Below are 15,662 nucleotides of genomic sequence, written 5' to 3' on the forward strand. Positions count from 1 at the left end.
ACAGGCAGAGCCGAGTTGAAGAACTCACACAGTGCAAACAGGATGAAATGAAGACAAGTGAACAAGTTAATAAGGAGGGCTGTGTTTTGTGTTTTAGTAAGAAATGGAGTATCATACCATTACCATAGATTATCGAATTTCAGAAATGTAACTTGAAAGAGGTGCTAAATTGGATAGAAGTGCAAAAAATAACCACACTGCTGGGGACGCTTTGATCTTGAGGAAAAAAAAAAAACAAACCATGCTCAATCAAATAATTTATGGAATGGTGTGTTCCAATTAAATCCATTTCCTGATTAGATCAGATTTTAAAAATATAGTTGTCAATCTTTCTTAAAGATATCAGCTAAGATCAGTGGAACAGAACAGACAGTCCTGAAGCAGATCTGCGTGTGTGTCCAAAATAATTGAGTACATTATATGTTTAAAAAAGGTTCACAACACCAACATCCTATGTGCATTATGAAATATCCATACCAACAGAAATTCAAAATGAGATAAACCTAAGTTTTCTATTTGCCCCAACAGCCTCAAGGAATGCCTTGTACCCGCTTTGGAGACTTCTATGCTCTCTACTCACACTGTCCACAGCTGAACTGCAACCATGACCTCAAGGAGGGCAGGGCCCATGACTGCCTTGCTCATTCTCTAATCCCTAATACCTCAGACTACTTAACCATCTCCCTTGAGCCCTTTCCTTCCTAGTGTGCTGACACTAGATGTAGGCATCTAGTAGCATCTAGTAAATCATCAAATTCTATGACCTCTAGGGGGCACTGAAGAGAACTTCTCCACTCAGCAACAGAATGACAAGCACTGGGGTGTAAAATCAGTCCCTTTGCCTTAGGCTACTGCTCAAAGTGGAGAATTTTTATACCATCTAGGAAATGCAATCCATCAAACCATTGAAAAGAGGAATTTGAGGTATTTCCCCACTACCCAAGGCCGCTGGAAGAATTTTTAAAGTTGAAGAGTAAATACGGGAACACTGTAACCTTTCAGAAGTACAACTGTTTAAAAAGAGCATACTGGCAAGCTGCTCAAATATTCTAAAACAATGAGCAGCTTGACATTTTTCAAACAAATATTTTAAAACTCAGGTCCACATGTGCACTGGAAATTAATGCCATTTGTTCAACAATAATAGACTTGATTCATATCCACTCTTGTATGTTGGATTATATTTGCTGATTTCATTAAACCTTCAAAAGGTTACAGCTGGTTGACATATGAAAAACTTCACACTTCTAGAAGAGGGAATTTTGTATTGGTCCTTTTTTTTTTTTTTTTTTTTTTTTTTTTTTTAACATAACCACTCCTCGGAGAGAAATGATAAAGCGTAAGACTCTGTTCCTCACTATCACTGATTATATATTCAAGCGTCTTCATCTACGGGGATAAAGGAAAACAAAGAAACAGAAACAAGTGGTCAAACTGGAGAGCGAGAACCAGGCAGGTAGGTACAAGGGAACTCTGAGAACTGCTTGAGGGGACTTGGTAGGGAGGCTGGGAGACCTGGGCTCCTCGAACAAGCAGCCCCATAGGATGTAAACTGGGCATGAGCTTTAGTGAGACCAACTTCGCACTCTTGACTGGTGGGGGCCAGGGGACATTTTAATCACAGACATGACTCTAGAATTCAGTACTTAGCAATGTCAATCGCCTTCCCATCTCTTCTTTCTAGAACGCTGAAAAACAAAAACAAAAAGACCAAAAACACCCTCAAAAGGGATTTCACCAGGGCTGAGTAACTGCAGGGAGATTAAAGTCAGACATTAAATATGCTTTGTAAAGCTACTCAAGCAGGAGAAAACTTCTTGACCATGCCAGAAACATACTGTAATCAATGTGGGTTAAATTAGGGTTTCCATAATTGTGACAGTAATTTCTCCAACAAGATCTTTAACAACTACTAATATACAAAACCTTCCAGCCTAAAAGGTTTGGTGACACAAATAACTATTACATTGTCAAATTCTGAGTGACAATAAAAGTCCTAGAATTAACCCCAATATGCACTAAAGGCTGCAGATACTATGCCTAGATATATTTCTTAAAAGTTCAAAAAAAAAAAAAAAGCTACAATACTTCTCACTAGTGGCTCACTAGTGGTTGTGCTATAGTCTTATAATGCCCTTTATGTATTTATTTCTTTTCTCTTCTGAAAAAGAAGGCTCCTTCCGAGTCCTGGTGTCCTTAAGAGTTTCATTTTAACTTATACACATCAAGAGTGCCAGACTGTTCCTAGCTGTACAAGTTCCTTAGCTTTCTGATGCCTTGGTTTCTTATCTATAAAAGGAGAATAATAATAATACTTCGACTATTGGTTATTATGAGGATTAGTTGAATATATTCAAATCATTTAGGATAAAGCCTGGTCCATGGGAGTCAATTATAAAATATTTGTATTATTCTTATTATTTCAGTGCTTTATGTAGATTTATGAAAATAGGTCCAACCATACTATAGGGGAAACTTTCAAATTTTTGATAACTGACTTTCAGGTTGTTCAGCTTGCCTATATAAAATCCCAGCCTCGGAGTTCGAATCGTGGCTCAGTGGTTAACGAATCTGACTAGGAACCATGAGGTTTCGGGTTCATTCCCTGGCCTTGCTCAGTGGGTTAAGGATCCTGTGTTACCGTGAGCTGTGGTGTAGGTTGCAGACGCGGCTCAGATCTGGCATTGCTGTGGCTCTAGCGTAGGCCAGTGGCTATAGCTCTGATTCTACCCCTAGCCTGAGAACCTCCATATGTCACGGGAGCAGCCCTAGAAAAGGCAGAAAGACAAAAAATAAATAAATAAAATAAAATCCCAGCCTCTGAGTACCTCTTTTTTGTGGTTTTTATTTATGACTTAATTTTTTTTTAAGGGTCATACCCGCTGCATATGGAAGTTCCCAGGCTAAGGGTCAAATGGCCTACATCACAGCCACAGCAATGCCAGATCCAAGCCGCATCTTTGATCTACACCACAGCTCACCGCAACACCGGATCCTTAACCCACTGAGCGAGGCCAGGGATCAAACCTGCATCCTCCTGGTTGCAAGTCAGATTCGTTTTGGCTGAGCCATATCAGAAACTCTTGAGTACGTCTTATTTTACACTGGAGTAGGAGGCAGCATGGTCTGGTGGAAGCTTTCAGAAAGCAGGTCTCCAGGAAGTGATATACTCAGTGCTCGCCCAGAGTTCAACCAGGTTAGATAAAAGTACATTACAGAAAGTTCTGGTTCCAGCTCCAAGTGGTGGCATTGAAAGAATCATATGCAACGTCACTTCCTGAAGCAGAGGCAAAGAGCCAAAGGGAAGAGCTGTTAGGAGGCAGGAGGCTGGTGTTTCTCTAAGTGTGGCCCTCAGACCACCAGCATCAGAATCCTCTCTGACATCTCTACAAAGGCAGATTCCTGGGTCCCATCCCAATCCTACTGAATCTGAATCTGGGCACGGGTCCCAGGGATGTACATTTTTATTAGCCACCCAGCTGGTACCTGTACATGCTAAATTTTGAGAACCAGTCCAGGAAACTGGACTCGTTGTGGACTGAGCCATAAATCTGTGCTGTTGGTGATGGATCCATGGCAACTAGAGGAACCGTGGGTTGGTTGAGTTCTCTTACCTCTCTTACACCCCAAGGATCCTTTTCATTTGCTCCATCCCTGCCCTTTATCGCAGCCTCAAACAGAAAACCCAACTCTATAAATCATACTGGGGCCAAAGGAGGCAAATGCGCTGATCTTGCCACCCTGAGAACTTGACTCTGAGAACATTGCCTTTGTAGATTCCTTCCTTAATGTGACATCTGGCAAGAAATACTGATCACATTTCTATTTTAAAAAAAAATCATATGAGGGAGTTCCTGTCATGGCTCAGTGGTTAACGGATCCAAATAGGAACCACGAGGTTGCAGGTTTGATCCCTGGCCTCGCTCAGTGGGTTAAGGATCTGGCGTTGCCGTGAGTTGCGGTGTAGGTCACAGACGCAGCTCAGATCCCGTGCTGCTGTGGCTCTGGCATAGGCCGGCAGCTGTAGCTCTGATTAGACCCCTAGCCTGGGAACCTCCATGTGCCACAGGTGTGGCCCTAGAAAAGGCAAAAAACAAACAAAAAAAAATCATATGAGTTTAGGCTAAGATAGTAATGTTTGCAAAAAAAGAAAAGAAAGAAAAGAAAAAGAAAAAGCCAAGAAAAAATACTCACTCAGCTCCTCCCTTATAAGGATGAAAGAAGAGAAAGGAATATAGAAAATGTACCAAATAATCGCTTTTGGTGGTTTACTTGTGAAATCAAGCTGGTGGTCTTTGGAAAGACAATGCTATTTTAGGTTCTGCTCACAGGAGTACTTGAACTGTTTCTCTAAATTATAAATCAGTCTAAACCCCTCTGAGTTAATTTAGGCATTGCAAAATAAGTTATCTTCTCTAGAGAAAAGGAAAAGGAGAAAGGAGAAGGGTAATAAAGCATTTTAGCATCACTTAAAGAAATTCAGTTATTTCAATAGTAGCTTGAATGGCTAAGAGGAAGATCTCTTTCAATGTTACCTGTCATTTTATCTATTGAGTTTTCTTCCATTTGTGTATTAAAAACATAAAAATGGTTGCACGTGATCTGTGGGCACGAGACGAGGACATCTGGAGGCACAGTGCCCGTCCAGCTGTGAGCCTGCCCTTCCCCACTACAGTGGGGGGGCGCAGAAGAGACGTGCCCATTTTTGCTCCCAAAGTGCTAGAATCATGGTTCTCAGTTATGCCCATGATGTCCCGAGTAGGGAAAGGAAAATGTCACCTCTGGCAGGAGTGGAATGGGGGAACTGGAGTGGCTTGACAAATGCTCCAGGGTCCCATAGCGTGCTGTCCAGAACACTCTCAATCCTGAGCATGTCAATCATTCCATCTACTCAACCCCCACGCCGATGTTCCATCACAACTCATTACTATCAACAGCAACCGTTTTGTCCAGTGTTAAGGTGGATCGCCATGCTTGGGACAGGAGCCTGCAGGGAATGCACTCCTTACCAAGGATAAACTGGTCAGGGCGGGGGGGGGGGGGGGGGGGCGCTCGGGGAGAAATAAAGGCGGCTGAGAGTCTGAAGCTGATTTACATGCAAGCCAGCCTGAACAGAAGATGAAAGAAACTAGGGTCCCAGGCAAATTCAGCTGAGCCCTGGAATGCAAATAAAGTTTACAAACGAGAGAAAGGTATCAAGGTTATAGTAGTAAGAGTGCAAGGCCAGCACAAGTTCGGCCAATCCCAGCAGCTTGTTAAAAGCAGTTCTCCCCTACCCCACTGAATGCGCTTCCTGATTTCAAAGTTACATAAGCCTATCTGAGGCTGCAGCAGCACTGGTGCTCCATCCATTACCCACATTCCATCCATCTAATTACCAAGCGCCAGACATACTTCTATGGGAGAGGGCTGGGAGCAATTTTGCAGGTCCCTGTGTTTTCATTAATGTGAATTTCTCAGCTTTTCTAGGTCAGAGAAACACTGGGTGATTACAAGCTCTTACTTGTACGCAAAGGGGAAAAGCATGCTGGCACATTTTAAGGGGCTAATGCCAGTTCCCAAGATTTGGGGAAAGAAGATGGAGTGCTTGAAAGAATGCAAAAGGAACTTTTTTATAAAGTAAAATAAATTGATAGGATGTTGTACATCTCCAAAAGGAGTCAATCAACACATCATAGGAGGTGCTCTGAGCATTAAATTACCAAAGAAGATTAACTCCAGTAGTTAAAGGTGGACTAACTGATGGGGATTCAACTTCATGTAGTTCTTCCTAAACTACAATGAGTGAAGAACTGAAAACTCTTCACAGTATTCATTCATTCATTCAACAAATGCTCAGTAAAGCCAACCTCATTTTAGGAACTCAGGTGGACTCAAGAAGCACAAAGGTCAAACGTCCTCCTTTGTACTCCAGAGCCATCTGTCCCCTCCTCGTCATCCCACTTGCAAGCTACTCAGGATTAGTGATATGTCTTTTCTACTAGATGTTTAGCTAGTTGGCGAATGAATACTTAAGGAAAGAAAGATAGAAGAGAGGGAAGAGAGATGGAGGGAGACACAGTTCCTTTCAAAGAGCACATAATCAAGTTTTGCCTTAAAAGTCAAGGTGGCCTGGAGTTCCCATCGTGGCTCAATGGTTAACGAATCTGACTAGGAACCATGAGGTTGGGGGTTTGATCCCTGGCCTCACCCAGTGGGTTAAGGATCCGGCATTGCCATGAGCTGTGGTGTAGGTAGCAGATGCAGCTCAGATCCCGCATTGCTGTGGCTGTGGTGTAGGCCGGTGGCTACAGCTCCGATTTGACCCCTAGCCTGGCAACCTCCATATGCCGCGGGAGTGGCCCAAGAAATGGCAAAAAGACCAAAAAAAAAGTCAAGGTGGTCTGGAGTTTGGTAAAAAGGGACCAAGGACAGCTGTTGGTTTCCTTTCTTTGTGAGCTAAGTCGTCCACATCGGACCAACCCTAACCTTCAGCTGATGAACCATAATTCTCATGGGAAACCCTAGCGGGATTGCATTCCTTTTAGAGGTGGGGAGAATTTAAAGACCCATTTGGCATATTTGTTTTCAATGTATTAATATGTTTGAATATATTAAGCTGCGTAACTGTCAGGGAACAATGAAGCAAATACAATAGGGCAAGAAAGGGAAAACAATTTTTCCAGAGAAAAATAGAATTCATGTTTCAGGACAGCCAGGTTAAAAATATTTATCATGCTAACAGAGTCAGACGCTCATTAAATGTTCCGCTGGCATCCCTAAAAAGAATATTAGTGGTGACAATTAAGACATTGGAAAGCACCAAGCACTGGGGAGGGGGGCGGGGGACAGGGAACAACCAGAACTTTTACCTACTTTGGAGGGCATGCAAATTGGCACAATCCCACTGCAAACAATTCACATTACCTAGCAAAGCTGAATATGTGTAAACCCCTTGACCCAGAAATCCCACTCCTAGGTATAGGCCCTAGAGCAACTTTTGCACAAATGTGCCAGGAGACAGGGACAAAACAGTATTCATAAGCCACATTGTTTGAAACAGCACAAATGGGAATCAACCCAAAAGTCCATCAACAGTTGAATAGGGAGGTAAGTTTGTGGCATATTCATACAATGGAGTATTCTAAAATGTGAAAATAAATGAAGCACAGCTGAACACAGCAAGATGTGTCCTAGGTTTTTTGTTTTTTTTTTAAAGAATTATGTAAGACTATATACAATTAAAATAGCTTTATAAAGCTTTAAAAAAAGCAAAATTAGATAATATAGTGTTTAAAGATACATATAGGGGAAAACATATTTTAAAGAACATAAAGAGTTGAACACACACACACACGAAAAGATCCAAAGCAGCATTTTCAGGGTGAGGGGACACAGACAGCTTGCCTAGGAGTGGAGGCCAAGGTGGAGTCAATGGGACTAGTGATCTCAGGTTGAGATGGTCTCATTATACAGATGACTTTTCCATTATTAGGCTTCACAGTTTACATAGATGGTACACATTCTGTTGGACATATCAAACATGACGTATACAAAATATTTAAAAATCAGATATAGCATAGGATGAAATACTACTCAGCCATTAAAATAAGTTAATTAGATCCAAATGTTCTGATAGAAAAAGATCTCAAGACAAAACAAACGTTTAGGTTAACAAAAAAGCAAGACACAGAACACCATTTCTGTAAGAAGTTAGCAAAGATACTAAAAGTTCATAAAGCTATGTGATAGGTATATATTTGTATGGAACATCCTGTGTCTGCTCCTCTGACCCACCCTCCACCCTGCTCTCTGGCCACAGAGCTGACCTAGAAGGACGGCATGACCCTCTAGGACCGCATCAAGCTGTTTTCCTGCTCCTGGCTTCCCACAGGGTTCAATCGATGGGGAGGGAGGGGAACGAGGGAGGTCAGTGTGCCTATTGCCGGATCCCTCCCTGGAGGTGGGGCTCTATCCCTCCTCCAAAGGTCTCAGTCATCAGAGGGTCCTTTCTGCACCTCCATCCCTGTGCCCGGGGATCCACGAAACTCTCTCTCCGTGCCCTTTCCCGGTCTAGGGGCAGTAAGCAGTATCTCTTATAGTTTCTCTCCATCATCCTCACGCCTGGGGAATAGTTCCTTTATTAAACTCAAATTCATCCTAATTTGATTGTACCATTTATTTCCTCCTGGGACCCCAGCTAATACAATTAGAGATGGATATACAAGCATAGAGAAAGGACTAGAAATATACACAAGAAAGGTTATCAGTTGGTGAACACTGATGAAAGGAGCTAGAAGTAGAGGAAGAAGGAAACACTAAGATTTCAGCCTTTATATTTTTGTATTGTCTAACTTTTTTTGGGGGGGTGTCTTTTTAGAGTCACACCCATGGCTTATGGAGGTTCCCAGGTTAGAGGTCAAATTGGAACTATAGCTGCCAGCCTATACCACAGTCACAGCCACTCCAGATCCGAGCCACAGCTGCAACCTATGATGCAGCCTGGGGCAATGCTGGATCCTTAACCCACTGATCCAGGAGAGGAATCCAACCTGCAATCTCATGGATATTGGTCGGGTTCATAACCTGCTAAGCCGCAACGAGAACTCCTTGTGTAACAATTATAAGATGCAAGTATTCAAGTACTTGAGCAAAACGAATTTTATGAGTATCAGAAAAAGTAACACTTTAAATGCCAAGCTGGGCAGTTTAGTTAAAGGACCAAATTAGGTCCTTTCATCTCTATACCAGCACCCAGCACAGTGGCAGCCACAGAGCAGGTGCTGATAAGAAATGCTGACATTGTAATCCAGTGCACTTTAGACTTAAAGGATTAGCTTCCATGGAGTTAGGTAATAAAAGGGAAAGAATAAACACCTCCTAGAGTAGCTCCACAGAGGCTCCCTGGAGGTGTGGGTAATGGTGGCCCCAGTGACTATAGGTACAGGCAACAATTGAGCTGTGAGCCTGGGTCCTGACCTGCGATGTGCCCATGGCTGAGGACCCAGGCTCTCTGGACCTGAGCTGTGGTCTCTGGGCATGAGCATCATGCCCAATCATGCTCATACTGATGTTTCTCAAGGCCTGATGGACTTCCAGCAGTGCCACCTCCCCCTTTGGTCCCCAGGGTCTGGATGCTTCTCGGGACTATGAACTCCATGGTTAAATCCTTTGACTACTAGGCTGTGATTACTACGCTGGATGCCATCTGGGTACCTGGGCTGGGGGTGCCCACCAACACCTGCCTCATCCCAGTAGGGAGATTAAACACAGGCTCTGGCTTCCTGTATCCATGAAGCCGTAGAAAACCAGGTTTGGTTAACTCACTTTGTCCTTTAAAAGCCTTTCCTGATTCTCTGAGCTTGCAGGGACCTGCACTGGTTCCTCTGTGTCAAATTATCTCAAGAACTCTTTGCTAAAGAAACAAAAATGAATGTTTAATTTTGGCCCCCTCTGTCTCTCTGATGGCTTTACAGAATTCTGTGGTATTTGAAAAGCATCAGGGAAGGTAAATAACGAAGGTTTGGTGTTCCTTTTTTAAACACAAATGAAACCATTAAGTAAATGAGTCAGAAATCATATAAAAGAACATTAGGAATTAAAACAGACCTTGAAAATGATTTCTAAAAGACCTTGGGCAAAAGTCCATTCAGTTAGTCCAGAAATCCTGCCAGAGTCCCAGCACCCTGAGCCGTACTACCTTCTGACCACCCCTCATCACCCCCACCTCCTAAGACACGGCCCATCACCACGCGGCATCAGGATGAGGGAATGCAAACACCTCATTCTTAACAAACCAGCCAGGCGTTCTTCTCCAAGCACAGGGGAAGTACACAAAAAGGCCATGAAGAGGAGAGAAAGAAGAAAACCAGCACACAAGGTTATACTTTTCTGATGTTCACTCCTTGACTTGGGCTCATGAGACATGGGCCATGCTCATGAAGTGAGGTAAGTAATACATGGTAAGAAAAGAGGTAGAACCAATTGGGATGAACCGGTAGGGTCCACTTTCAATTATCCGTGGTGGTTAACCAATGGAGACCTTTTCATCTCAGGCTGATTTCCTGGGCCATCATCAGGATTAGATTTGTCTGCTCCATGGACAGGGTAGACAGGTACTTTGTGCTATGATCTGAGGGATCTGAAATCCTACAATCCAGCTCTCTATCTTTTCCAACCCCTCCTTCACCGTGGGTCTGTCCATGGTACACAAAAACTCCCATGTTATACATATCAAGACATTGACTGTCCTTCACAAGAACTGAACACACTACCAGGGATACACCTTAAACCATCATCAGCCTGTGGTTGGTCATATGGGTGATGTGCGTGGGCTCCGCACACACCAGCTCAATATCCATTTCTCCTTCTTTTGCAAAGAGAAGCCTGGTTTTGTCCTGGGAACCATCTCTTCCCCACTCTCAGTCTATGGTTTAGGTGACACTGACCACGACCCCTGGTTCCACTGACCATTGTTCCCTAGCTACACACCGGCCACCAATGAAAGGAGGCACATGACTCAAGTCAAACTAATGCGAGTTATACGTAGGGCTTTTTCCAGAAAAAAAGTCTTCTCCCTTTCCCTTAGGATCCTAAAATGGTAGAACATAAGCCTGGTGCTGTTAAGGCCTTTGGGACACCATTTCTCAGTTTTCCTGAGAATGAAGCAGAGTTAAGAAAGAAGAGCCTTGAGAAGGCTTCTAGAATTGTGGATTCAGCCCTCCAAAGATTCTTCGGTTACATGAGCTGAGATATCGACTGCCCTCATATTAAACCAGTTTCATTAAGTTTCTGAAACTTAAAACTCCAAAAGTTCTGATTCATACAATAGGTAGTGATGCACTGATGCATTGATGCATTCTAATTAGAATGCATGGTGAAGAAAAATGCAGGCTGCATAGTGTAAAGAAAAGAACGTAACTCCGGTCTATCCCTAAATATTTAACTTTGGGCACGTCCCTTCATAAAGAACATTGCGGTGGGGGGGGGGGGGGGTAGAAAGCCATGAACTCTAAGCTCCCTTTAAGCTTTGACATCCTATGATTATAGACATACTTTGGTGCCTGGGAAGAAGAACCAGAGAAAGGCCGCTATGAAAGGCACATTTTGCAGGCTTGCAAAGTGAGCTGGGAGTCGGGGCGGGGGGCTTGTTTAGCTGAACTAAAGGGAAGGCACAGGCGTGGAAGGTGCTGTCAGGAAAATGAATGATCGTGGAGATGAACTTCAATAACTTGACAACTTTGCCAGAACCAGCCCTGACTATCAAAGAAAGAAACTTCTGTTCCAAAGTCAAGACATGTGTATTAACCAATCTCTTCCAGGAATAAGGCTGCCAGAGAAGCGAGAAGATGAAGGAAGCCGGCTGCCATGCGGATGTGTGATTGGGCCCTTTTTGCTCCGCGGAGCCCCTGCCTGGAACGCCCTCTTCACCTGGCTTTCCCGTCTAAAGCCAGGCTGACCTCCCTCCTGCACCCAGGGCGAGGCTCTTCTCCTCCGCGGAGGCGGAGCCTCCTGCACCACCGCCACCCACCACGTCGGCTGATCCTCTCTCTTTTGTTCTGTGTTCCTCTTTTGCTTTGTGTTCCTATCACTTAAAAGTTACCCGAGTGATGGATGGGCCTCTCTGCAGCAATGGCTGATCCCAGAGGATGCCAGAGAGGACATGCCCCAAGGCATGCTCCCCACTGATGGAAATGGGGTGACGACTTGGGTCCCCGGGCTCCACATCCAGAGCTCCGACTTTGCACATCCACCAACCACACCTCTAGCTTCTGTCTCCTCTGCTCTGGTTATCTTGTTACTGAAGGTTTATTTCAACCCCCTGCCCCCGCGGCTTCTTCCCCAATGCCTCCTGTGTACAAGGCATTGCTTGCAGCATCTTCCTGCAATCGTCACCAGCATCCCGGAGGTAAGATCGCCAGTCGCATTTCACAGAGGAGGCCCAGCAAGGCTGCGTGACTTGAGACCACAGAGCCAAGAACAGAAAGGGCTAGAATTTTTCCCTTCTCTATCATCACCACCACCACCACACCGTTGTCACCGGTGCTTGGCAAAGAGCAGCCATCTATAGATATTACCTTCAATTCTCCCCACTTCCGAGATCTGGATGCGAGTCTCATCTTACAGGTGAAGTCACTTCCTCCAGGAAGCCACGGCTGACCCCCACACCCTAGACAAGGTTAGGGTCCCTCCGAAGGGCTTCTATTGCTTCGATACCACCGGGGCTTCCTCTCTCTCTTTTCAGCCTTAAGCTACTGCTGTGAAAACCCCAGCTTTCTGTCCCCTCTACTGAATTAAAAGCAACTTGGAGGCAGGGACAATGTCTCCTCAGTTGCTTATTCAGTAAATAACTGCTGGAGAAATAAGGCTGACAGAAGTTCACAAGAAGCCTCTGCCGATGGCACAGAATCGCTTTCCATTTCACTCGGGCCCCTCCCACTCCTCAGTACAGGAGGGGGCATCCACTTCTGGACAGAGCTAGATGAGGGGGCCCTGGGCTGCCAAGAGCACCTGGGTGGGGTGGGGTGGGGTGGGGTGGAATTAACTCCCTGTGACTGGGGCTAATCGCTTGGCAATTTTTCACCAAATCTGGTATTCATGACCTTGCTGGAGCCCAGTCAAAGCCAAGGCTACTTCCAAGAGACAGATGGCAAAAGAGCATCTTATCTGTCAGACCTTTCAAATCACTGGTTCCCCATGGCAAGAGCTTTTGGTGGCTCTTTGCAAACATCCAGTGTTCCTCACTGAGCCACTCAGAAGCAGTCTACAATGTGAAAGAGCTGACAGAAGCCATCTCTTTAATTGACTGTGGTGATTTTTAAAAAAATGAACCCATCAGTAAGAAACCAGTGGTTGCTGGAGAGGGACGTGACATTTTTGGAAAGGCCTTAATACTCTTTTTATAAGCATTCAGAATCACAGCATTAAACCCTTGTTTCACAGGCACCTCCTTTCACTGCAATCAGACATTCATCATGACAACAAGGATATACCGCCTATCTTTAAGAATCAAGCTGTCTCCTAGATGCTGGCAAGAGAATGGTGAACAAACATAAACCGGTATTATCACAAATGAACTCTCTTACCTGGAAGAACACATCAAGCCATTTGGACTCACTGGAGTCAAAGCACAGAATGTTACTTTATCAGATAAACTAATGGGTTTTTTAAAAGCAGGACCAAAGGGGAACTGGACCAAGACAGTACAGCTGGCCCTCTGTATCTGTGAGTGACTTGTTTTTTTTTCTATTTTTTTTGTGTGTGTGTGATTTTCTAGTCTGTTTGGAATTTTTTTTCCTGATTAAAAATAATTTTTTCGGAGTTCCCTTTGTGGCTCAGCTGTTAACGAACCCGAGTAGGCCAGCGACTACAGCTACAATTTGACCCCTAGTCTGCTGGGAACCTCCATATGCTGCAGGTGTGGCCCTAAAATAGCAAAATAATAATAATAATAATTTTTAAAAAAGAGACATTGAGAAAAGTTAGGGATTGCTCCATAGAAAATCCATAATAAAAAATCCTCAAGTTTCCTCTCTGAGGAAATTATTGATTGGCCAGATGGAAAGAGTCCATGGAGAGCCATAACTATCACCATGACAAGGGGATGAAACTAGCACCAGGAAGATCCTGGTCTTCTAAGCCAAGGTCCAAAACCTTTCCCTACAGCCTGGTACCTCCTCTCCTCTCAGCCCTACCCAGTGAGGCACCTTCTAGTTGGAGCAGTGTTGCTCGTAGAACTCTTTTTGGAGTTGGAAGACACAGGGGGCATGGGGTCAGAGGGGACGGGAAAGCAGTTGTCCTGAAGTTTACTCCCAGGGCTCAAGGATGCAAAGCTATGGGATAGTCGTAGGTGCTTAAAGGAGATGACCCCAGTCCACCTCCCATGCGTGCTGCCCTGCCGTGTCTGTTTCTTCTCTGAAGTCCCAGCATCACCCAGTAGAGGCAGTCGCAACTTGGTAAATAAGACAGGAGCAAAAGAAAGAGTGGGACTTCAATAAAAAATTTACAAATAAACAATGGCATTGTGTGAACTCCATGGCAATTTCTCCAGAGCTACGGTAAAGCTATAGGACCAGAACTTTGTTTTTGCCAAAACTTCTTTAGATAAGCAGGAGGGGTACTCACCCTTTGAGGCACCACAGAAAAGATGAAGAGAAGTAAAAAGAAAGGAAGCTGGCAATGTGGTTGTTTTACCTATTTCGTGTTTGAACTTGGCATGGCTCTAAGGCAAAAAGGTCAGAACCAGCATCACTGAATGTTGGCGAACAGCCTTGAATCCCTGGAATACTCCTTAAGTGAATGCCTGTCACCTCCTAGCCAACAACATGATCTTTGCTTCAACCGGGAAATCCTTTCCAGGGAAGAGTGGGGAGAGGCCAGCAGGCTGCACGTGTGTCTGGTCAGAGGGCCCTGTGGTCTTGGTGTACACACAGCCACTGAGGAAAGAGGGAAAGAACACTCTATTTTTTTTTTTTTTTGGTCTTTTGTCCTTTTAGGGCTGCACCCACAGCATATGGAGGTTCCCAGGCTAGGGGTCTAATCGGAGCTGTTGCCACCGGTCTACACCAGAGCCACAGCAATGCCAGATCTGAGTCGAGTCTGCAACCTACACCACAGCTCACGGCAACGCCAGATCCTTAACCCACTGAGCGAGGCCAGGGATCGAACCCTCAACCTCATGGTGCCTAGTCGGATTCGTTTCCACTGCGCCACGACGGGAACTCCAAGAAGAACACTCTTGGTTTTCTTCTTGTCCCTGTGCCTTGGCTGTTCAGCTCTGTCTGGGGACCACCACCCAGGGAGCTGATGCAAAGTAAGGTTACAAGAGTTAGACAATGATGTCAATCTTTGCCACTGAGTTTCTCTCTCAGGTCAAACATCCATCTCCCTCCTTCCACAGAGCTGACAGACACCGGCCTAAGGAGATATAAATCTGTCTAACACTCTAATTGCCCATCAGAATTCTTCCCTTATCTTGGAGTCCAGCCAGCTCTCGTGATCTCCATTCCTGGCCTTTGGCGAGGCAGTCCAATGACACGGCTGTTGGTGCTCCGATGAAGGGATTGGCATTGTCCTCGTTATTCTTCAGACCTGAAAAATCACCTTGGTTCCCAGGAGGGCAATGCAGGCTTTGCATCTAACCACTGGGAAATGGGGGCATGAAAGTTATGCCTCCACTAAAATAAGTGGTTAAAAGTAAAATCTCCAAAGAATACCATCCTCACTGCCAGAGATAAAACTTTCTGGTCATTGTGTTTGTGAGGGTTTGACTTAAACTTTGGAAACAGCTAGGCAAAGACTCAAACCTATGAAACAGCCATTCTAGGGTGGATTCTCAACTCCCAACAAACCCTGCACAAGTGGACAGGATTAACATTTCAATATCTCCCCCAAATCACTCTCTCTCTACATTTTAAAAAGGTGACAGTTCTCTTATCTCCTTACCCAATGAAGATCTAAGGCGTTCCAATTGCTAGCCATCCGCTGGGCTGAAAGAAATACACGTCCCTCTTTGCTCTGTGACTCTCTACGTGTTTGATTCCTTGATCTAGGGCTCATGTGAAGCTGAGGGATCTTAAGGAAGGAAGATAACACTGTATTTTCCCTGTTCGCTTCTGTTGTCTTGGAAACCCCTATAGTTTCTGAATACGTTTCAGAAAACCTATATCTCCCTCTTGATCTCG

At 44.6% G+C, this 15,662-nt stretch overlaps 1 protein-coding gene and 1 long non-coding RNA gene across 3 annotated transcripts in view; one reads left to right on the forward strand and one right to left on the reverse strand.

The window, feature by feature from the left end:
* The window catches only part of CPQ (carboxypeptidase Q), a gene marked incomplete at its 5' end in the record, with an annotated part of 363,554 nt that overhangs the window by 174,353 nt on the left and 173,539 nt on the right, over positions 1 to 15,662 (reverse strand).
* On the forward strand, positions 1,327 to 13,992 carry LOC106510014 (uncharacterized). 2 transcript variants are annotated; one of them, XR_001308109.3, is made up of 3 exons: positions 1,327 to 1,456; positions 11,301 to 12,105; positions 12,922 to 13,992. It is a non-coding gene; the product is annotated as an uncharacterized LOC106510014 (long non-coding RNA). The 2 variants fall into 2 exon arrangements; XR_002343196.2 differs by having other exon boundaries at positions 11,301 to 12,157; positions 12,922 to 13,299.

Source organism: Sus scrofa, chromosome 4 (assembly GCF_054392235.1).
Source record: "Sus scrofa isolate SSC_HxYL_T2T_F1_AM1 chromosome 4, Sscrofa_HxYL_maternal_Yorkshire_Landrace_v2.0, whole genome shotgun sequence".
Taxonomy (NCBI): domain Eukaryota; kingdom Metazoa; phylum Chordata; class Mammalia; order Artiodactyla; family Suidae; genus Sus; species Sus scrofa.